This window comes from Pseudorasbora parva, chromosome 6 (assembly GCF_024679245.1).
Source record: "Pseudorasbora parva isolate DD20220531a chromosome 6, ASM2467924v1, whole genome shotgun sequence".
Classification (NCBI taxonomy): Eukaryota; Metazoa; Chordata; class Actinopteri; order Cypriniformes; family Gobionidae; genus Pseudorasbora; species Pseudorasbora parva.
The window spans coordinates 27,283,401-27,299,985 of NC_090177.1; the positions used below are offsets into that span (position 1 = coordinate 27,283,401).

A 16,585-nucleotide genomic window follows, 5' to 3' on the forward strand; every position below is an offset into this window, starting at 1 on the left:
GGTAGAATTTGTGTAATCAGGCTTAGTAGCCTAGATTTAAAATGCACCGATTGTGTTCTGTTTTCTCACATGGTGTTTAGTAACATGTCCCAGAGTCAGCCGCTCCAGTGGCGCAATCGGTCAGTGAGCGGTACTTATAAGGCAGTACACAGCAGAGCAATGCCGAGGTTGTGAGTTCAAGCCTCACCTGGAGCATGGTTTTAGAAAGCAAGAGATGTTATAGAAGCAAGTCATTTCAGAGTCTTACTTTAAAGATTGTTTGAGTATTGGATGGCTGTCATCAATTAAAAGAGTTTTCAGAAAGTAATGCAAAAGGTCTAACACTATATGTTCATTGTTCATTAAAAGAGAGTTCCAGTGCTATTGGATAGCCCAGTGTTTTATTGGACAGGTATATTCAATTGAGGTACACAATTGGTAGAATGTGTAGTAAACATTCGTCATGAGAGGCTTACGGGTAGAGTTTGTGTAATCAGGCTTAGTAGCCTAGATTTAAAATGCACCAATTGTGTTCTGTTTTCTCACATGGTGTTTAATAACATGTGCCAGAGTCAGCAGCTCCAGTGGCGCAATCGGTCAGCACGCGGTACTTATAAGGCAGTACACAGCAGAGCAATGCCGAGGTTGTGAGTTCGAGCCTCACCTGGAGCATGGTTTTAGAAAGCAAGAGATGTTATAGAAGCAAGTCATTTCAGAGTCTTACTTGAAAGATTCTTTGAGCATTGCATGGCTGTCAGCAATTGGAAAAATTCTCAAAAAAAGTGAAGCAAAAGTTCTAACATTATTTCTTCATTGTTCATTAAAAGAGAGATCAAGGGCTAATGGATAGCATAGCATTTTATTGGACAGGTATCTTCAATAGAGGTACACAATTGGTAGAATGTGTAGTAAACAATCGTCATGAGAGGCTTACGGGTAGAATTTGTGTAATCAGGCTTAGTAGCCTAGATTTAAAATGCACCGATTGTGTTCTGTTTTCTCACATGGGGTTTAGTAACAAGTCCCAGAGTCAGCCGCTCCAGTGGCGCAATCGGTCAGCGCGCGGTACTTATAAGGCAGTACACAGCAGAGCAATGCCGAGGTTGTGAGTTCGAGCCTCACCTGGAGCATGGTTTTAGAAAGCAAGAGATGTTATAGAAGCAAATCATTTCAGAGTCTTACTTAAAAGATTGTTTGAGCATTGCATGGCTGTCAGCAATTAGAAAAATTCTTAAAAAAGTGAAGCAAAAGTTCTAACATTATTTCGTCATTGTTCATTAAAAGAGAGTTCAAGGGCTAATGGATACCATTGTGTTCTGTTTTCTCACATGGGGTTTAGTAACATGTCCCAGAGTCAGCCGCTCCAGTGGCGCAATCGGTCAGCGCGCGGTACTTATAAGGCAGTACACAGCAGAGCAATGCCGAGGTTGTGAGTTCGAGCCTCACCTGGAGCATGGTTTTAGAAAGCAAGAGATGTTATAGAAGCAAATCATTTCAGAGTCTTACTTGAAAGATTGTTTGAGCATTGCATGGCTGTCAGCAATTAGAAAAATTCTCCAAAAAGTGAAGCAAAAGTTCTAACATTATTTCGTCATTGTTCATTAAAAGAGAGATCAAGGGCTATTGGATAGTATAGCATTTTTATTGGACAGGTATCTTCAATAGAGGTACACAATTGGTAGAATGTGTAGTAAACAATCATCATGAGAGGCTTACGGGTAGAATTTGTGTAATCAGGCTTAGTAGCCTAGATTTAAAATGCACCGATTGTGTTCTGTTTTCTCACATGGGGTTTAGTAACAAGTCCCTGAGTCAGCCGCTCCAGTGGCGCAATCGGTCAGCGCACGGTACTTATAAGGCAGTACACAGCAGAGAAATGCCGAGGTTGTGAGTTCGAGCCTCCCCTGGAGCATGGTTTTAGAAAGCAAGAGATGTTATAGAAGCAAATCATTTCAGAGTCTTACTTGAAAGATACTTTGAGCATTGCATGGCTGTCAGCAATTGGAAAAATTCTCAAAAAAAGTGAAGCAAAAGTTCTAACATTATTTCTTCATTGTTCATTAAAAGAGAGATCAAGGGCTAATGGATAGCATAGCATTTTATTGGACAGGTATCTTCAATAGAGGTACACAATTGGTAGAATGTGTAGTAAACAATCGTCATGAGAGGCTTACGGGTAGAATTTGTGTAATCAGGCTTAGTAGCCTAGATTTAAAATGCACCGATTGTGTTCTGTTTTCTCACATGGGGTTTAGTAACAAGTCCCAGAGTCAGCCGCTCCAGTGGCGCAATCGGTCAGCGCGCGGTACTTATAAGGCAGTACACAGCAGAGCAATGCCGAGGTTGTGAGTTCGAGCCTCACCTGGAGCATGGTTTTAGAAAGCAAGAGATGTTATAGAAGCAAATCATTTCAGAGTCTTACTTAAAAGATTGTTTGAGCATTGCATGGCTGTCAGCAATTAGAAAAATTCTTAAAAAAGTGAAGCAAAAGTTCTAACATTATTTCGTCATTGTTCATTAAAAGAGAATTCAAGGGCTAATGGATACCATTGTGTTCTGTTTTCTCACATGGGGTTTAGTAACATGTCCCAGAGTCAGCCGCTCCAGTGGCGCAATCGGTCAGCGCGCGGTACTTATAAGGCAGTACACAGCAGAGCAATGCCGAGGTTGTGAGTTCGAGCCTCCCCTGGAGCATGGTTTTAGAAAGCAAGAGATGTTATAGAAGCAAATCATTTCAGAGTCTTAGTTAAAAGATTGTTTGAGCATTGCATGGCTGTCAGCAATTAGAAAAATTCTCCAAAAAGTGAAGCAAAAGTTCTAACATTATTTCGTCATTGTTCATTAAAAGAGAGATCAAGGGCTATTGGATAGCATAGCATTTTATTGGACAGGTATCTTCAATAGAGGTACACAATTGGTAGAATGTGTAGTAAACAATCGTCATGAGAGGCGTACGGGTAGAATTTGTGTAATCAGGCTTAGTAGCCTAGATTTAAAATGCACCGATTGTGTTCTGTTTTCTCACATGGTGTTTAGTAACATGTCCCAGAGTCAGCCGCTCCAGTGGCACAATCGGTCAGCGCGCGGTACTTATAAGGCAGTACACAGCAGAGCAATGCCGAGGTTGTGAGTTCGAGCCTCACCTGGAGCATGGTTTTAGAAAGCAAGAGATGTTATAGAAGCAAGTCATTTCAGAGTCTTACTTGAAAGATTGTCTGAGCATTGCATGGCTTTCAGCAATTGGAAAAATTCTCAAAAAAAGTGAAGCAAAAGTTCTAACATTATTTCTTCATTGTTCTTTAAAAGAGAGATCAAGGGCTAATGGATAGCATAGCATTTTATTGGACAGGTATCTTCAATAGAGGTACACAATTGGTAGAATGTGTAGTAAACAATCGTCATGAGAGGCTTACGGGTAGAATTTGTGTAATCAGGCTTAGTAGCCTAGATTTAAAATGCACCGATTGTGTTCTGTTTTCTCACATGGGGTTTAGTAACAAGTCCCAGAGTCAGCCGCTCCAGTGGCGCAATCGGTCAGCGCGCAGTACTTATAAGGCAGTACACAGCAGAGCAATGCCGAGGTTGTGAGTTCGAGCCTCACCTGGAGCATGGTTTTAGAAAGCAAGAGATGTTATAGAAGCAAATCATTTCAGAGTCTTACTTAAAAGATTGTTTGAGCATTGCATGGCTGTCAGCAATTAGAAAAATTCTTAAAAAAGTGAAGCAAAAGTTCTAACATTATTTCGTCATTGTTCATTAAAAGAGAGTTCAAGGGCTAATGGATACCATTGTGTTCTGTTTTCTCACATGGGGTTTAGTAACATGTCCCAGAGTCAGCCGCTCCAGTGGCGCAATCGGTCAGCGCGCGGTACTTATAAGGCAGTACACAGCAGAGCAATGCCGAGGTTGTGAGTTCGAGCCTCACCTGGAGCATGGTTTTAGAAAGCAAGAGATGTTATAGAAGCAAGTCATTTCAGAGTCTTAGTTAAAAGATTGTTTGAGCATTGCATGGCTGTCAGCAATTAGAAAAATTCTCAAAAAAGTGAAGCAAAAGTTCTAACATTATTTCTTCATTGTTCATTAAAAGAGAGATCAAGGGCTAATGGATAGCATAGCATTTTATTGGACAGGTATCTTCAATAGAGGTACACAATTGGTAGAATGTGTAGTAAACAATCGTCATGAGAGGCTTACGGGTAGAATTTGTGTAATCAGGCTTAGTAGCCTAGATTTAAAATGCACCGATTGTGTTCTGTTTTCTCACATGGGGTTTAGTAACAAGTCCCAGAGTCAGCCGCTCCAGTGGCGCAATCGGTCAGCGCGCGGTACTTATAAGGCAGTACACAGCAGAGCAATGCCGAGGTTGTGAGTTCGAGCCTCACCTGGAGCATGGTTTTAGAAAGCAAGAGATGTTATAGAAGCAAATCATTTCAGAGTCTTACTTAAAAGATTGTTTGAGCATTGCATGGCTGTCAGCAATTAGAAAAATTCTTAAAAAAGTGAAGCAAAAGTTCTAACATTATTTCGTCATTGTTCATTAAAAGAGAGTTCAAGGGCTAATGGATACCATTGTGTTCTGTTTTCTCACATGGGGTTTAGTAACATGTCCCAGAGTCAGCCGCTCCAGTGGCGCAATCGGTCAGCGCGCGGTACTTATAAGGCAGTACACAGCAGAGCAATGCCGAGGTTGTGAGTTCGAGCCTCACCTGGAGCATGGTTTTAGAAAGCAAGAGATGTTATAGAAGCAAGTCATTTCAGAGTCTTAGTTAAAAGATTGTTTGAGCATTGCATGGCTGTCAGCAATTAGAAAAATTCTCAAAAAAGTGAAGCAAAAGTTCTAACATTATTTCGTCATTGTTCATTAAAAGATAGATCAAGGGCTTATGGATAGCATAGCATTTTATTGGACAGGTATCTTCAATAAAGGTACACAATTGGTAGAATGTGTAGTAAACAATCGTCATGAGATGCTTACGGGTAGAATTTGTGTAATCAGGCTTAGTAGCCTAGATTTAAAATGCACCGATTGTGTTCTGTTTTATCACATGGTGTTTAGTAACATGTCCCAGAGTCAGCCGCTCCAGTGGCGCAATCGGTCAGCGCGCAGTACTTATAAGGCAGTACACAGCAGAGCTATGCCAAGGTTGTGAGTTCGAGCCTCACCTGGAGCATGGTTTTAGAAAGCAAGAGATGTTATAGAAGCAAGTCATTTCAGAGTCTTACTTAAAGGGTTACTTCAGCGATTAGCATATGGCTTTGTATCAGTAGAAACCCTGGAGAATATTCAAATTATTGTGCTTTCCCCTCTCATATCTCCCTGAGACGAGAGATTTATGCATTTTATTTCTGGAAAAATTCCTCCTATGATGCAAAATGACGATTTTTGCATCATAGGAGGAATGTTTGCCCAGAGGCTAAAGACTACAGCCAGCAGAGGGAGCCATTTCCGCATGTTTTGAATCCGGCATTGGGGGATGGGAGATTACACTCAGCTTGCAGGGAGAGCTCAGCTTGCAGACAGGATCATTTAAACGGAGCTATGGTGAGCAATGTAAGTCTTTTAACTTCTCAAATTCATTTCTATGAAAGTTAAGCTTGCAAAGGCATGAACTGAAACGCGCCAGACTGAACTCGCGTTGTGAATGTATGCCGCGAATGTAGTCGCGATTACCTCAGCTCTCAGTTAGTGCTCAGTGCTGTGAGACTCGCGCGGTGACTCACTCATTATATTGAACAGACACGTTCAGTTTTTAATTGTAGTGTCTCTAACTCAGTCACAGTAATGAAGTTGTTGGCGTTGGGAATGGCCTCACAGGGCAGTGAAGCATTCTGGGAATTGTAGTCTTTCATCCCCATGGTACAAAAATACATTTTCTGTCTTTTCTCAGTCTAGAAGACACCAAATTCAAAAATAATTTCACATTTCTACTGCATTGACGACCCAGTTTAAATACAGATTCATCTTCCCAGCGCTGAAGTACCCCTTTAAAAGATTGTTTGAGCATTGCATGGCTGTCAGCAATTAGAAAAATTCTCCAAAAAGTGAAGCAAAAGTTCTAACATTATTTCGTCATTGTTCATTAAAAGAGAGATCAAGGGCTATTGGATAGCATAGCATTTTATTGGACAGGTATCTTCAATAGAGGTACACAATTAGTAGAATCTGTAGTAAACAATCGTCATGAGAGGCTTACGGGTAGAATTTGTGTAATCAGGCTTAGTAGCCTAGATTTAAAATGCACCGATTGTGTTCTGTTTTCTCACATGGTGTTTAGTAACATGTCCCAAAGTCAGCAGCTCCAGTGGCGCAATCCGTCAGCGCGCAGTACTTATAAGGCAGTACACAGCCGAGCTATGCCAAGGTTGTGAGTTCGAGCCTCACCTGGAGCATGGTTTTAGAAAGCAAGAGATGTTATAGAAGCAAGTCATTTCAGAGTCTTACTTGAAAGATTGTTTGAGCATTGCATGGCTGTCAGCAATTAGAAAAATTCTTAAAAAAGTGAGGCAAAAGTTCTAACATTATTTCGTCATTGTTCATTAAAAGAGAGTTCAAGGGCTAATGGATACCATTGTGTTCTGTTTTCTCACATGGGGTTTAGTAACATGTCCCAGAGTCAGCCGCTCCAGTGGCGCAATCGGTCAGCGCGCGGTACTTATAAGGCAGTACACAGCAGAGCAATGCCGAGGTTGTGAGTTCGAGCCTCACCTGGAGCATGGTTTTAGAAAGCAAGAGATGTTATAGAAGCAAATCATTTCAGAGTCTTACTTGAAAGATTGTTTGAGCATTGCATGGCTGTCAGCAATTAGAAAAATTCTCCAAAAAGTGAAGCAAAAGTTCTAACATTATTTCGTCATTGTTCATTAAAAGAGAGATCAAGGGCTATTGGATAGCATAGCATTTTATTGGACAGGTATCTTCAATAGAGGTACACAATTGGTAGAATGTGTAGTAAACAATCGTCATGAGAGGCTTACGGGTAGAATTTGTGTAATCAGGCTTAGTAGCCTAGATTTAAAATGCACCGATTGTGTTCTGTTTTCTCACATGGTGTTTAGTAACATGTCCCAGAGTCAGCCGCTCCAGTGGCGCAATCGGTCAGTGAGCGGTACTTATAAGGCAGTACACAGCAGAGCAATGCCGAGGTTGTGAGTTCAAGCCTCACCTGGAGCATGGTTTTAGAAAGCAAGAGATGTTATAGAAGCAAGTCATTTCAGAGTCTTACTTTAAAGATTGTTTGAGTATTGGATGGCTGTCATCAATTAAAAGAGTTTTCAGAAAGTAATGCAAAAGGTCTAACACTATATGTTCATTGTTCATTAAAAGAGAGTTCCAGTGCTATTGGATAGCCCAGTGTTTTATTGGACAGGTATATTCAATTGAGGTACACAATTGGTAGAATGTGTAGTAAACATTCGTCATGAGAGGCTTACGGGTAGAGTTTGTGTAATCAGGCTTAGTAGCCTAGATTTAAAATGCACCAATTGTGTTCTGTTTTCTCACATGGTGTTTAATAACATGTGCCAGAGTCAGCAGCTCCAGTGGCGCAATCGGTCAGCACGCGGTACTTATAAGGCAGTACACAGCAGAGCAATGCCGAGGTTGTGAGTTCGAGCCTCACCTGGAGCATGGTTTTAGAAAGCAAGAGATGTTATAGAAGCAAGTCATTTCAGAGTCTTACTTGAAAGATTCTTTGAGCATTGCATGGCTGTCAGCAATTGGAAAAATTCTCAAAAAAAGTGAAGCAAAAGTTCTAACATTATTTCTTCATTGTTCATTAAAAGAGAGATCAAGGGCTAATGGATAGCATAGCATTTTATTGGACAGGTATCTTCAATAGAGGTACACAATTGGTAGAATGTGTAGTAAACAATCGTCATGAGAGGCTTACGGGTAGAATTTGTGTAATCAGGCTTAGTAGCCTAGATTTAAAATGCACCGATTGTGTTCTGTTTTCTCACATGGGGTTTAGTAACAAGTCCCAGAGTCAGCCGCTCCAGTGGCGCAATCGGTCAGCGCGCGGTACTTATAAGGCAGTACACAGCAGAGCAATGCCGAGGTTGTGAGTTCGAGCCTCACCTGGAGCATGGTTTTAGAAAGCAAGAGATGTTATAGAAGCAAATCATTTCAGAGTCTTACTTAAAAGATTGTTTGAGCATTGCATGGCTGTCAGCAATTAGAAAAATTCTTAAAAAAGTGAAGCAAAAGTTCTAACATTATTTCGTCATTGTTCATTAAAAGAGAGTTCAAGGGCTAATGGATACCATTGTGTTCTGTTTTCTCACATGGGGTTTAGTAACATGTCCCAGAGTCAGCCGCTCCAGTGGCGCAATCGGTCAGCGCGCGGTACTTATAAGGCAGTACACAGCAGAGCAATGCCGAGGTTGTGAGTTCGAGCCTCACCTGGAGCATGGTTTTAGAAAGCAAGAGATGTTATAGAAGCAAATCATTTCAGAGTCTTACTTGAAAGATTGTTTGAGCATTGCATGGCTGTCAGCAATTAGAAAAATTCTCCAAAAAGTGAAGCAAAAGTTCTAACATTATTTCGTCATTGTTCATTAAAAGAGAGATCAAGGGCTATTGGATAGTATAGCATTTTTATTGGACAGGTATCTTCAATAGAGGTACACAATTGGTAGAATGTGTAGTAAACAATCATCATGAGAGGCTTACGGGTAGAATTTGTGTAATCAGGCTTAGTAGCCTAGATTTAAAATGCACCGATTGTGTTCTGTTTTCTCACATGGGGTTTAGTAACAAGTCCCTGAGTCAGCCGCTCCAGTGGCGCAATCGGTCAGCGCACGGTACTTATAAGGCAGTACACAGCAGAGAAATGCCGAGGTTGTGAGTTCGAGCCTCCCCTGGAGCATGGTTTTAGAAAGCAAGAGATGTTATAGAAGCAAATCATTTCAGAGTCTTACTTGAAAGATACTTTGAGCATTGCATGGCTGTCAGCAATTGGAAAAATTCTCAAAAAAAGTGAAGCAAAAGTTCTAACATTATTTCTTCATTGTTCATTAAAAGAGAGATCAAGGGCTAATGGATAGCATAGCATTTTATTGGACAGGTATCTTCAATAGAGGTACACAATTGGTAGAATGTGTAGTAAACAATCGTCATGAGAGGCTTACGGGTAGAATTTGTGTAATCAGGCTTAGTAGCCTAGATTTAAAATGCACCGATTGTGTTCTGTTTTCTCACATGGGGTTTAGTAACAAGTCCCAGAGTCAGCCGCTCCAGTGGCGCAATCGGTCAGCGCGCGGTACTTATAAGGCAGTACACAGCAGAGCAATGCCGAGGTTGTGAGTTCGAGCCTCACCTGGAGCATGGTTTTAGAAAGCAAGAGATGTTATAGAAGCAAATCATTTCAGAGTCTTACTTAAAAGATTGTTTGAGCATTGCATGGCTGTCAGCAATTAGAAAAATTCTTAAAAAAGTGAAGCAAAAGTTCTAACATTATTTCGTCATTGTTCATTAAAAGAGAATTCAAGGGCTAATGGATACCATTGTGTTCTGTTTTCTCACATGGGGTTTAGTAACATGTCCCAGAGTCAGCCGCTCCAGTGGCGCAATCGGTCAGCGCGCGGTACTTATAAGGCAGTACACAGCAGAGCAATGCCGAGGTTGTGAGTTCGAGCCTCCCCTGGAGCATGGTTTTAGAAAGCAAGAGATGTTATAGAAGCAAATCATTTCAGAGTCTTAGTTAAAAGATTGTTTGAGCATTGCATGGCTGTCAGCAATTAGAAAAATTCTCCAAAAAGTGAAGCAAAAGTTCTAACATTATTTCGTCATTGTTCATTAAAAGAGAGATCAAGGGCTATTGGATAGCATAGCATTTTATTGGACAGGTATCTTCAATAGAGGTACACAATTGGTAGAATGTGTAGTAAACAATCGTCATGAGAGGCGTACGGGTAGAATTTGTGTAATCAGGCTTAGTAGCCTAGATTTAAAATGCACCGATTGTGTTCTGTTTTCTCACATGGTGTTTAGTAACATGTCCCAGAGTCAGCCGCTCCAGTGGCACAATCGGTCAGCGCGCGGTACTTATAAGGCAGTACACAGCAGAGCAATGCCGAGGTTGTGAGTTCGAGCCTCACCTGGAGCATGGTTTTAGAAAGCAAGAGATGTTATAGAAGCAAGTCATTTCAGAGTCTTACTTGAAAGATTGTCTGAGCATTGCATGGCTTTCAGCAATTGGAAAAATTCTCAAAAAAAGTGAAGCAAAAGTTCTAACATTATTTCTTCATTGTTCTTTAAAAGAGAGATCAAGGGCTAATGGATAGCATAGCATTTTATTGGACAGGTATCTTCAATAGAGGTACACAATTGGTAGAATGTGTAGTAAACAATCGTCATGAGAGGCTTACGGGTAGAATTTGTGTAATCAGGCTTAGTAGCCTAGATTTAAAATGCACCGATTGTGTTCTGTTTTCTCACATGGGGTTTAGTAACAAGTCCCAGAGTCAGCCGCTCCAGTGGCGCAATCGGTCAGCGCGCAGTACTTATAAGGCAGTACACAGCAGAGCAATGCCGAGGTTGTGAGTTCGAGCCTCACCTGGAGCATGGTTTTAGAAAGCAAGAGATGTTATAGAAGCAAATCATTTCAGAGTCTTACTTAAAAGATTGTTTGAGCATTGCATGGCTGTCAGCAATTAGAAAAATTCTTAAAAAAGTGAAGCAAAAGTTCTAACATTATTTCGTCATTGTTCATTAAAAGAGAGTTCAAGGGCTAATGGATACCATTGTGTTCTGTTTTCTCACATGGGGTTTAGTAACATGTCCCAGAGTCAGCCGCTCCAGTGGCGCAATCGGTCAGCGCGCGGTACTTATAAGGCAGTACACAGCAGAGCAATGCCGAGGTTGTGAGTTCGAGCCTCACCTGGAGCATGGTTTTAGAAAGCAAGAGATGTTATAGAAGCAAGTCATTTCAGAGTCTTAGTTAAAAGATTGTTTGAGCATTGCATGGCTGTCAGCAATTAGAAAAATTCTCAAAAAAGTGAAGCAAAAGTTCTAACATTATTTCGTCATTGTTCATTAAAAGATAGATCAAGGGCTTATGGATAGCATAGCATTTTATTGGACAGGTATCTTCAATAAAGGTACACAATTGGTAGAATGTGTAGTAAACAATCGTCATGAGATGCTTACGGGTAGAATTTGTGTAATCAGGCTTAGTAGCCTAGATTTAAAATGCACCGATTGTGTTCTGTTTTATCACATGGTGTTTAGTAACATGTCCCAGAGTCAGCCGCTCCAGTGGCGCAATCGGTCAGCGCGCAGTACTTATAAGGCAGTACACAGCAGAGCTATGCCAAGGTTGTGAGTTCGAGCCTCACCTGGAGCATTGTTTTAGAAAGCAAGAGATGTTATAGAAGCAAGTCATTTCAGAGTCTTACTTAAAGGGTTACTTCAGCGATTAGCATATGGCTTTGTATCAGTAGAAACCCTGGAGAATATTCAAATTATTGTGCTTTCCCCTCTCATATCTCCCTGAGACGAGAGATTTATGCATTTTATTTCTGGAAAAATTCCTCCTATGATGCAAAATGACGATTTTTGCATCATAGGAGGAATGTTTGCCCAGAGGCTAAAGACTACAGCCAGCAGAGGGAGCCATTTCCGCATGTTTTGAATCCGGCATTGGGGGATGGGAGATTACACTCAGCTTGCAGGGAGAGCTCAGCTTGCAGACAGGATCATTTAAACGGAGCTATGGTGAGCAATGTAAGTCTTTTAACTTCTCAAATTCATTTCTATGAAAGTTAAGCTTGCAAAGGCATGAACTGAAACGCGCCAGACTGAACTCGCGTTGTGAATGTATGCCGCGAATGTAGTCGCGATTACCTCAGCTCTCAGTTAGTGCTCAGTGCTGTGAGACTCGCGCGGTGACTCACTCATTATATTGAACAGACACGTTCAGTTTTTAATTGTAGTGTCTCTAACTCAGTCACAGTAATGAAGTTGTTGGCGTTGGGAATGGCCTCACAGGGCAGTGAAGCATTCTGGGAATTGTAGTCTTTCATCCCCATGGTACAAAAATACATTTTCTGTCTTTTCTCAGTCTAGAAGACACCAAATTCAAAAATAATTTCACATTTCTACTGCATTGACGACCCAGTTTAAATACAGATTCATCTTCCCAGCGCTGAAGTACCCCTTTAAAAGATTGTTTGAGCATTGCATGGCTGTCAGCAATTAGAAAAATTCTCCAAAAAGTGAAGCAAAAGTTCTAACATTATTTCGTCATTGTTCATTAAAAGAGAGATCAAGGGCTATTGGATAGCATAGCATTTTATTGGACAGGTATCTTCAATAGAGGTACACAATTAGTAGAATCTGTAGTAAACAATCGTCATGAGAGGCTTACGGGTAGAATTTGTGTAATCAGGCTTAGTAGCCTAGATTTAAAATGCACCGATTGTGTTCTGTTTTCTCACATGGTGTTTAGTAACATGTCCCAAAGTCAGCAGCTCCAGTGGCGCAATCCGTCAGCGCGCAGTACTTATAAGGCAGTACACAGCCGAGCTATGCCAAGGTTGTGAGTTCGAGCCTCACCTGGAGCATGGTTTTAGAAAGCAAGAGATGTTATAGAAGCAAGTCATTTCAGAGTCTTACTTGAAAGATTGTTTGAGCATTGCATGGCTGTCAGCAATTAGAAAAATTCTTAAAAAAGTGAGGCAAAAGTTCTAACATTATTTCGTCATTGTTCATTAAAAGAGAGTTCAAGGGCTAATGGATACCATTGTGTTCTGTTTTCTCACATGGGGTTTAGTAACATGTCCCAGAGTCAGCCGCTCCAGTGGCGCAATCGGTCAGCGCGCGGTACTTATAAGGCAGTACACAGCAGAGCAATGCCGAGGTTGTGAGTTCGAGCCTCACCTGGAGCATGGTTTTAGAAAGCAAGAGATGTTATAGAAGCAAATCATTTCAGAGTCTTACTTGAAAGATTGTTTGAGCATTGCATGGCTGTCAGCAATTAGAAAAATTCTCCAAAAAGTGAAGCAAAAGTTCTAACATTATTTCGTCATTGTTCATTAAAAGAGAGATCAAGGGCTATTGGATAGCATAGCATTTTATTGGACAGGTATCTTCAATAGAGGTACACAATTGGTAGAATGTGTAGTAAACAATCGTCATGAGAGGCTTACGGGTAGAATTTGTGTAATCAGGCTTAGTAGCCTAGATTTAAAATGCACCGATTGTGTTCTGTTTTCTCACATGGTGTTTAGTAACATGTCCCAGAGTCAGCCGCTCCAGTGGCGCAATCGGTCAGTGAGCGGTACTTATAAGGCAGTACACAGCAGAGCAATGCCGAGGTTGTGAGTTCAAGCCTCACCTGGAGCATGGTTTTAGAAAGCAAGAGATGTTATAGAAGCAAGTCATTTCAGAGTCTTACTTTAAAGATTGTTTGAGTATTGGATGGCTGTCATCAATTAAAAGAGTTTTCAGAAAGTAATGCAAAAGGTCTAACACTATATGTTCATTGTTCATTAAAAGAGAGTTCCAGTGCTATTGGATAGCCCAGTGTTTTATTGGACAGGTATATTCAATTGAGGTACACAATTGGTAGAATGTGTAGTAAACATTCGTCATGAGAGGCTTACGGGTAGAGTTTGTGTAATCAGGCTTAGTAGCCTAGATTTAAAATGCACCAATTGTGTTCTGTTTTCTCACATGGTGTTTAATAACATGTGCCAGAGTCAGCAGCTCCAGTGGCGCAATCGGTCAGCACGCGGTACTTATAAGGCAGTACACAGCAGAGCAATGCCGAGGTTGTGAGTTCGAGCCTCACCTGGAGCATGGTTTTAGAAAGCAAGAGATGTTATAGAAGCAAGTCATTTCAGAGTCTTACTTGAAAGATTCTTTGAGCATTGCATGGCTGTCAGCAATTGGAAAAATTCTCAAAAAAAGTGAAGCAAAAGTTCTAACATTATTTCTTCATTGTTCATTAAAAGAGAGATCAAGGGCTAATGGATAGCATAGCATTTTATTGGACAGGTATCTTCAATAGAGGTACACAATTGGTAGAATGTGTAGTAAACAATCGTCATGAGAGGCTTACGGGTAGAATTTGTGTAATCAGGCTTAGTAGCCTAGATTTAAAATGCACCGATTGTGTTCTGTTTTCTCACATGGGGTTTAGTAACAAGTCCCAGAGTCAGCCGCTCCAGTGGCGCAATCGGTCAGCGCGCGGTACTTATAAGGCAGTACACAGCAGAGCAATGCCGAGGTTGTGAGTTCGAGCCTCACCTGGAGCATGGTTTTAGAAAGCAAGAGATGTTATAGAAGCAAATCATTTCAGAGTCTTACTTAAAAGATTGTTTGAGCATTGCATGGCTGTCAGCAATTAGAAAAATTCTTAAAAAAGTGAAGCAAAAGTTCTAACATTATTTCGTCATTGTTCATTAAAAGAGAGTTCAAGGGCTAATGGATACCATTGTGTTCTGTTTTCTCACATGGGGTTTAGTAACATGTCCCAGAGTCAGCCGCTCCAGTGGCGCAATCGGTCAGCGCGCGGTACTTATAAGGCAGTACACAGCAGAGCAATGCCGAGGTTGTGAGTTCGAGCCTCACCTGGAGCATGGTTTTAGAAAGCAAGAGATGTTATAGAAGCAAATCATTTCAGAGTCTTACTTGAAAGATTGTTTGAGCATTGCATGGCTGTCAGCAATTAGAAAAATTCTCCAAAAAGTGAAGCAAAAGTTCTAACATTATTTCGTCATTGTTCATTAAAAGAGAGATCAAGGGCTATTGGATAGTATAGCATTTTTATTGGACAGGTATCTTCAATAGAGGTACACAATTGGTAGAATGTGTAGTAAACAATCATCATGAGAGGCTTACGGGTAGAATTTGTGTAATCAGGCTTAGTAGCCTAGATTTAAAATGCACCGATTGTGTTCTGTTTTCTCACATGGGGTTTAGTAACAAGTCCCTGAGTCAGCCGCTCCAGTGGCGCAATCGGTCAGCGCACGGTACTTATAAGGCAGTACACAGCAGAGCAATGCCGAGGTTGTGAGTTCGAGCCTCCCCTGGAGCATGGTTTTAGAAAGCAAGAGATGTTATAGAAGCAAATCATTTCAGAGTCTTACTTGAAAGATACTTTGAGCATTGCATGGCTGTCAGCAATTGGAAAAATTCTCAAAAAAAGTGAAGCAAAAGTTCTAACATTATTTCTTCATTGTTCATTAAAAGAGAGATCAAGGGCTAATGGATAGCATAGCATTTTATTGGACAGGTATCTTCAATAGAGGTACACAATTGGTAGAATGTGTAGTAAACAATCGTCATGAGAGGCTTACGGGTAGAATTTGTGTAATCAGGCTTAGTAGCCTAGATTTAAAATGCACCGATTGTGTTCTGTTTTCTCACATGGGGTTTAGTAACAAGTCCCAGAGTCAGCCGCTCCAGTGGCGCAATCGGTCAGCGCGCGGTACTTATAAGGCAGTACACAGCAGAGCAATGCCGAGGTTGTGAGTTCGAGCCTCACCTGGAGCATGGTTTTAGAAAGCAAGAGATGTTATAGAAGCAAATCATTTTAGAGTCTTACTTAAAAGATTGTTTGAGCATTGCATGGCTGTCAGCAATTAGAAAAATTCTTAAAAAAGTGAAGCAAAAGTTCTAACATTATTTCGTCATTGTTCATTAAAAGAGAATTCAAGTGCTAATGGATAACATTGTGTTCTGTTTTCTCACATGGGGTTTAGTAACATGTCCCAGAGTCAGCCGCTCCAGTGGCGCAATCGGTCAGCGCGCGGTACTTATAAGGCAGTACACAGCAGATCAATGCCGAGGTTGTGAGTTCGAGCCTCCCCTGGAGCATGGTTTTAGAAAGCAAGAGATGTTATAGAAGCAAATCATTTCAGAGTCTTAGTTAAAAGATTGTTTGAGCATTGCATGGCTGTCAGCAATTAGAAAAATTCTCCAAAAAGTGAAGCAAAAGTTCTAACATTATTTCGTCATTGTTCATTAAAAGAGAGATCAAGGGCTATTGGATAGCATAGCATTTTATTGGACAGGTATCTTCAATAGAGGTACACAATTGGTAGAATGTGTAGTAAACAATCGTCATGAGAGGCGTACGGGTAGAATTTGTGTAATCAGGCTTAGTAGCCTAGATTTAAAATGCACCGATTGTGTTCTGTTTTATCACATGGTGTTTAGTAACATGTCCCAGAGTCAGCCGCTCCAGTGGCGCAATCGGTCAGCGCGCGCTACTTATAAGGCAGTACACAGCAGAGCAATGCCGAGGTTGTGAGTTCGAGCCTCACCTGGAGCATGGTTTTAGAAAGCAAGAGATGTTATAGAAGCAAGTCATTTCAGAGTCTTACTTGAAAGATTCTTTGAGCATTGCATGGCTGTCAGCAATTAGAAAAATTCTCAAAAAAAGTGAAGCAAAAGTTTCTAACATTATTTCTTCATTGTTCATTAAAAGAGAGATCAAGGGCTAATGGATAGCATAGCATTTTATTGGACAGGTATCTTCAATAGAGGTACACAATTGGTAGAATGTGTAGTAAACAATCGTCATGAGAGGCTTACGGGTAGAATTTGTGTAATCAGGCTTAGTAGCCTAGATTTAAAATGCACCGATTGTGTTCTGTT

The 16,585-nt window shown here is 40.9% G+C and overlaps 34 non-coding genes across 34 annotated transcripts; all 34 read left to right on the forward strand.

Moving 5' to 3' along the window:
• The first annotated feature begins 101 nt into the window (after nucleotides 1-101).
• Nucleotides 102-195, forward strand: trnai-uau (transfer RNA isoleucine (anticodon UAU)). The gene is made up of 2 exons: nucleotides 102-139; nucleotides 160-195. It is a non-coding gene; the product is annotated as a tRNA-Ile (tRNA).
• Nucleotides 196-557: 362 nt separating this feature from the next.
• On the forward strand, nucleotides 558-651 carry trnai-uau (transfer RNA isoleucine (anticodon UAU)). The gene is made up of 2 exons: nucleotides 558-595; nucleotides 616-651. It is a non-coding gene; the product is annotated as a tRNA-Ile (tRNA).
• A 364-nt stretch (nucleotides 652-1,015) lies between these two features.
• On the forward strand, nucleotides 1,016-1,109 carry trnai-uau (transfer RNA isoleucine (anticodon UAU)). Its single transcript has 2 exons — nucleotides 1,016-1,053; nucleotides 1,074-1,109. It is a non-coding gene; the product is annotated as a tRNA-Ile (tRNA).
• A 230-nt stretch (nucleotides 1,110-1,339) lies between these two features.
• On the forward strand, nucleotides 1,340-1,433 carry trnai-uau (transfer RNA isoleucine (anticodon UAU)). The gene is made up of 2 exons: nucleotides 1,340-1,377; nucleotides 1,398-1,433. It is a non-coding gene; the product is annotated as a tRNA-Ile (tRNA).
• Nucleotides 1,434-1,797: 364 nt separating this feature from the next.
• trnai-uau (transfer RNA isoleucine (anticodon UAU)) lies at nucleotides 1,798-1,891 on the forward strand. The gene is made up of 2 exons: nucleotides 1,798-1,835; nucleotides 1,856-1,891. It is a non-coding gene; the product is annotated as a tRNA-Ile (tRNA).
• A 364-nt stretch (nucleotides 1,892-2,255) lies between these two features.
• Nucleotides 2,256-2,349, forward strand: trnai-uau (transfer RNA isoleucine (anticodon UAU)). The gene is made up of 2 exons: nucleotides 2,256-2,293; nucleotides 2,314-2,349. It is a non-coding gene; the product is annotated as a tRNA-Ile (tRNA).
• Nucleotides 2,350-2,579: 230 nt separating this feature from the next.
• On the forward strand, nucleotides 2,580-2,673 carry trnai-uau (transfer RNA isoleucine (anticodon UAU)). Its single transcript has 2 exons — nucleotides 2,580-2,617; nucleotides 2,638-2,673. It is a non-coding gene; the product is annotated as a tRNA-Ile (tRNA).
• A 363-nt stretch (nucleotides 2,674-3,036) lies between these two features.
• trnai-uau (transfer RNA isoleucine (anticodon UAU)) lies at nucleotides 3,037-3,130 on the forward strand. The gene is made up of 2 exons: nucleotides 3,037-3,074; nucleotides 3,095-3,130. It is a non-coding gene; the product is annotated as a tRNA-Ile (tRNA).
• A 364-nt stretch (nucleotides 3,131-3,494) lies between these two features.
• trnai-uau (transfer RNA isoleucine (anticodon UAU)) lies at nucleotides 3,495-3,588 on the forward strand. Its single transcript has 2 exons — nucleotides 3,495-3,532; nucleotides 3,553-3,588. It is a non-coding gene; the product is annotated as a tRNA-Ile (tRNA).
• A 230-nt stretch (nucleotides 3,589-3,818) lies between these two features.
• On the forward strand, nucleotides 3,819-3,912 carry trnai-uau (transfer RNA isoleucine (anticodon UAU)). The gene is made up of 2 exons: nucleotides 3,819-3,856; nucleotides 3,877-3,912. It is a non-coding gene; the product is annotated as a tRNA-Ile (tRNA).
• Nucleotides 3,913-4,275: 363 nt separating this feature from the next.
• trnai-uau (transfer RNA isoleucine (anticodon UAU)) lies at nucleotides 4,276-4,369 on the forward strand. Its single transcript has 2 exons — nucleotides 4,276-4,313; nucleotides 4,334-4,369. It is a non-coding gene; the product is annotated as a tRNA-Ile (tRNA).
• Nucleotides 4,370-4,599: 230 nt separating this feature from the next.
• On the forward strand, nucleotides 4,600-4,693 carry trnai-uau (transfer RNA isoleucine (anticodon UAU)). Its single transcript has 2 exons — nucleotides 4,600-4,637; nucleotides 4,658-4,693. It is a non-coding gene; the product is annotated as a tRNA-Ile (tRNA).
• Nucleotides 4,694-5,056: 363 nt separating this feature from the next.
• trnai-uau (transfer RNA isoleucine (anticodon UAU)) lies at nucleotides 5,057-5,150 on the forward strand. Its single transcript has 2 exons — nucleotides 5,057-5,094; nucleotides 5,115-5,150. It is a non-coding gene; the product is annotated as a tRNA-Ile (tRNA).
• A 1,449-nt stretch (nucleotides 5,151-6,599) lies between these two features.
• trnai-uau (transfer RNA isoleucine (anticodon UAU)) lies at nucleotides 6,600-6,693 on the forward strand. Its single transcript has 2 exons — nucleotides 6,600-6,637; nucleotides 6,658-6,693. It is a non-coding gene; the product is annotated as a tRNA-Ile (tRNA).
• Nucleotides 6,694-7,056: 363 nt separating this feature from the next.
• Nucleotides 7,057-7,150, forward strand: trnai-uau (transfer RNA isoleucine (anticodon UAU)). Its single transcript has 2 exons — nucleotides 7,057-7,094; nucleotides 7,115-7,150. It is a non-coding gene; the product is annotated as a tRNA-Ile (tRNA).
• Nucleotides 7,151-7,512: 362 nt separating this feature from the next.
• trnai-uau (transfer RNA isoleucine (anticodon UAU)) lies at nucleotides 7,513-7,606 on the forward strand. The gene is made up of 2 exons: nucleotides 7,513-7,550; nucleotides 7,571-7,606. It is a non-coding gene; the product is annotated as a tRNA-Ile (tRNA).
• Nucleotides 7,607-7,970: 364 nt separating this feature from the next.
• trnai-uau (transfer RNA isoleucine (anticodon UAU)) lies at nucleotides 7,971-8,064 on the forward strand. Its single transcript has 2 exons — nucleotides 7,971-8,008; nucleotides 8,029-8,064. It is a non-coding gene; the product is annotated as a tRNA-Ile (tRNA).
• Nucleotides 8,065-8,294: 230 nt separating this feature from the next.
• On the forward strand, nucleotides 8,295-8,388 carry trnai-uau (transfer RNA isoleucine (anticodon UAU)). The gene is made up of 2 exons: nucleotides 8,295-8,332; nucleotides 8,353-8,388. It is a non-coding gene; the product is annotated as a tRNA-Ile (tRNA).
• A 364-nt stretch (nucleotides 8,389-8,752) lies between these two features.
• trnai-uau (transfer RNA isoleucine (anticodon UAU)) lies at nucleotides 8,753-8,846 on the forward strand. Its single transcript has 2 exons — nucleotides 8,753-8,790; nucleotides 8,811-8,846. It is a non-coding gene; the product is annotated as a tRNA-Ile (tRNA).
• A 364-nt stretch (nucleotides 8,847-9,210) lies between these two features.
• On the forward strand, nucleotides 9,211-9,304 carry trnai-uau (transfer RNA isoleucine (anticodon UAU)). The gene is made up of 2 exons: nucleotides 9,211-9,248; nucleotides 9,269-9,304. It is a non-coding gene; the product is annotated as a tRNA-Ile (tRNA).
• Nucleotides 9,305-9,534: 230 nt separating this feature from the next.
• trnai-uau (transfer RNA isoleucine (anticodon UAU)) lies at nucleotides 9,535-9,628 on the forward strand. Its single transcript has 2 exons — nucleotides 9,535-9,572; nucleotides 9,593-9,628. It is a non-coding gene; the product is annotated as a tRNA-Ile (tRNA).
• Nucleotides 9,629-9,991: 363 nt separating this feature from the next.
• trnai-uau (transfer RNA isoleucine (anticodon UAU)) lies at nucleotides 9,992-10,085 on the forward strand. The gene is made up of 2 exons: nucleotides 9,992-10,029; nucleotides 10,050-10,085. It is a non-coding gene; the product is annotated as a tRNA-Ile (tRNA).
• Nucleotides 10,086-10,449: 364 nt separating this feature from the next.
• On the forward strand, nucleotides 10,450-10,543 carry trnai-uau (transfer RNA isoleucine (anticodon UAU)). The gene is made up of 2 exons: nucleotides 10,450-10,487; nucleotides 10,508-10,543. It is a non-coding gene; the product is annotated as a tRNA-Ile (tRNA).
• A 230-nt stretch (nucleotides 10,544-10,773) lies between these two features.
• Nucleotides 10,774-10,867, forward strand: trnai-uau (transfer RNA isoleucine (anticodon UAU)). The gene is made up of 2 exons: nucleotides 10,774-10,811; nucleotides 10,832-10,867. It is a non-coding gene; the product is annotated as a tRNA-Ile (tRNA).
• A 363-nt stretch (nucleotides 10,868-11,230) lies between these two features.
• On the forward strand, nucleotides 11,231-11,324 carry trnai-uau (transfer RNA isoleucine (anticodon UAU)). The gene is made up of 2 exons: nucleotides 11,231-11,268; nucleotides 11,289-11,324. It is a non-coding gene; the product is annotated as a tRNA-Ile (tRNA).
• Nucleotides 11,325-12,773: 1,449 nt separating this feature from the next.
• trnai-uau (transfer RNA isoleucine (anticodon UAU)) lies at nucleotides 12,774-12,867 on the forward strand. The gene is made up of 2 exons: nucleotides 12,774-12,811; nucleotides 12,832-12,867. It is a non-coding gene; the product is annotated as a tRNA-Ile (tRNA).
• A 363-nt stretch (nucleotides 12,868-13,230) lies between these two features.
• Nucleotides 13,231-13,324, forward strand: trnai-uau (transfer RNA isoleucine (anticodon UAU)). Its single transcript has 2 exons — nucleotides 13,231-13,268; nucleotides 13,289-13,324. It is a non-coding gene; the product is annotated as a tRNA-Ile (tRNA).
• A 362-nt stretch (nucleotides 13,325-13,686) lies between these two features.
• trnai-uau (transfer RNA isoleucine (anticodon UAU)) lies at nucleotides 13,687-13,780 on the forward strand. The gene is made up of 2 exons: nucleotides 13,687-13,724; nucleotides 13,745-13,780. It is a non-coding gene; the product is annotated as a tRNA-Ile (tRNA).
• Nucleotides 13,781-14,144: 364 nt separating this feature from the next.
• On the forward strand, nucleotides 14,145-14,238 carry trnai-uau (transfer RNA isoleucine (anticodon UAU)). The gene is made up of 2 exons: nucleotides 14,145-14,182; nucleotides 14,203-14,238. It is a non-coding gene; the product is annotated as a tRNA-Ile (tRNA).
• A 230-nt stretch (nucleotides 14,239-14,468) lies between these two features.
• On the forward strand, nucleotides 14,469-14,562 carry trnai-uau (transfer RNA isoleucine (anticodon UAU)). The gene is made up of 2 exons: nucleotides 14,469-14,506; nucleotides 14,527-14,562. It is a non-coding gene; the product is annotated as a tRNA-Ile (tRNA).
• Nucleotides 14,563-14,926: 364 nt separating this feature from the next.
• Nucleotides 14,927-15,020, forward strand: trnai-uau (transfer RNA isoleucine (anticodon UAU)). The gene is made up of 2 exons: nucleotides 14,927-14,964; nucleotides 14,985-15,020. It is a non-coding gene; the product is annotated as a tRNA-Ile (tRNA).
• Nucleotides 15,021-15,384: 364 nt separating this feature from the next.
• trnai-uau (transfer RNA isoleucine (anticodon UAU)) lies at nucleotides 15,385-15,478 on the forward strand. The gene is made up of 2 exons: nucleotides 15,385-15,422; nucleotides 15,443-15,478. It is a non-coding gene; the product is annotated as a tRNA-Ile (tRNA).
• Nucleotides 15,479-15,708: 230 nt separating this feature from the next.
• trnai-uau (transfer RNA isoleucine (anticodon UAU)) lies at nucleotides 15,709-15,802 on the forward strand. The gene is made up of 2 exons: nucleotides 15,709-15,746; nucleotides 15,767-15,802. It is a non-coding gene; the product is annotated as a tRNA-Ile (tRNA).
• Nucleotides 15,803-16,165: 363 nt separating this feature from the next.
• trnai-uau (transfer RNA isoleucine (anticodon UAU)) lies at nucleotides 16,166-16,259 on the forward strand. The gene is made up of 2 exons: nucleotides 16,166-16,203; nucleotides 16,224-16,259. It is a non-coding gene; the product is annotated as a tRNA-Ile (tRNA).
• The last annotated feature ends 326 nt before the right edge of the window (nucleotides 16,260-16,585 follow it).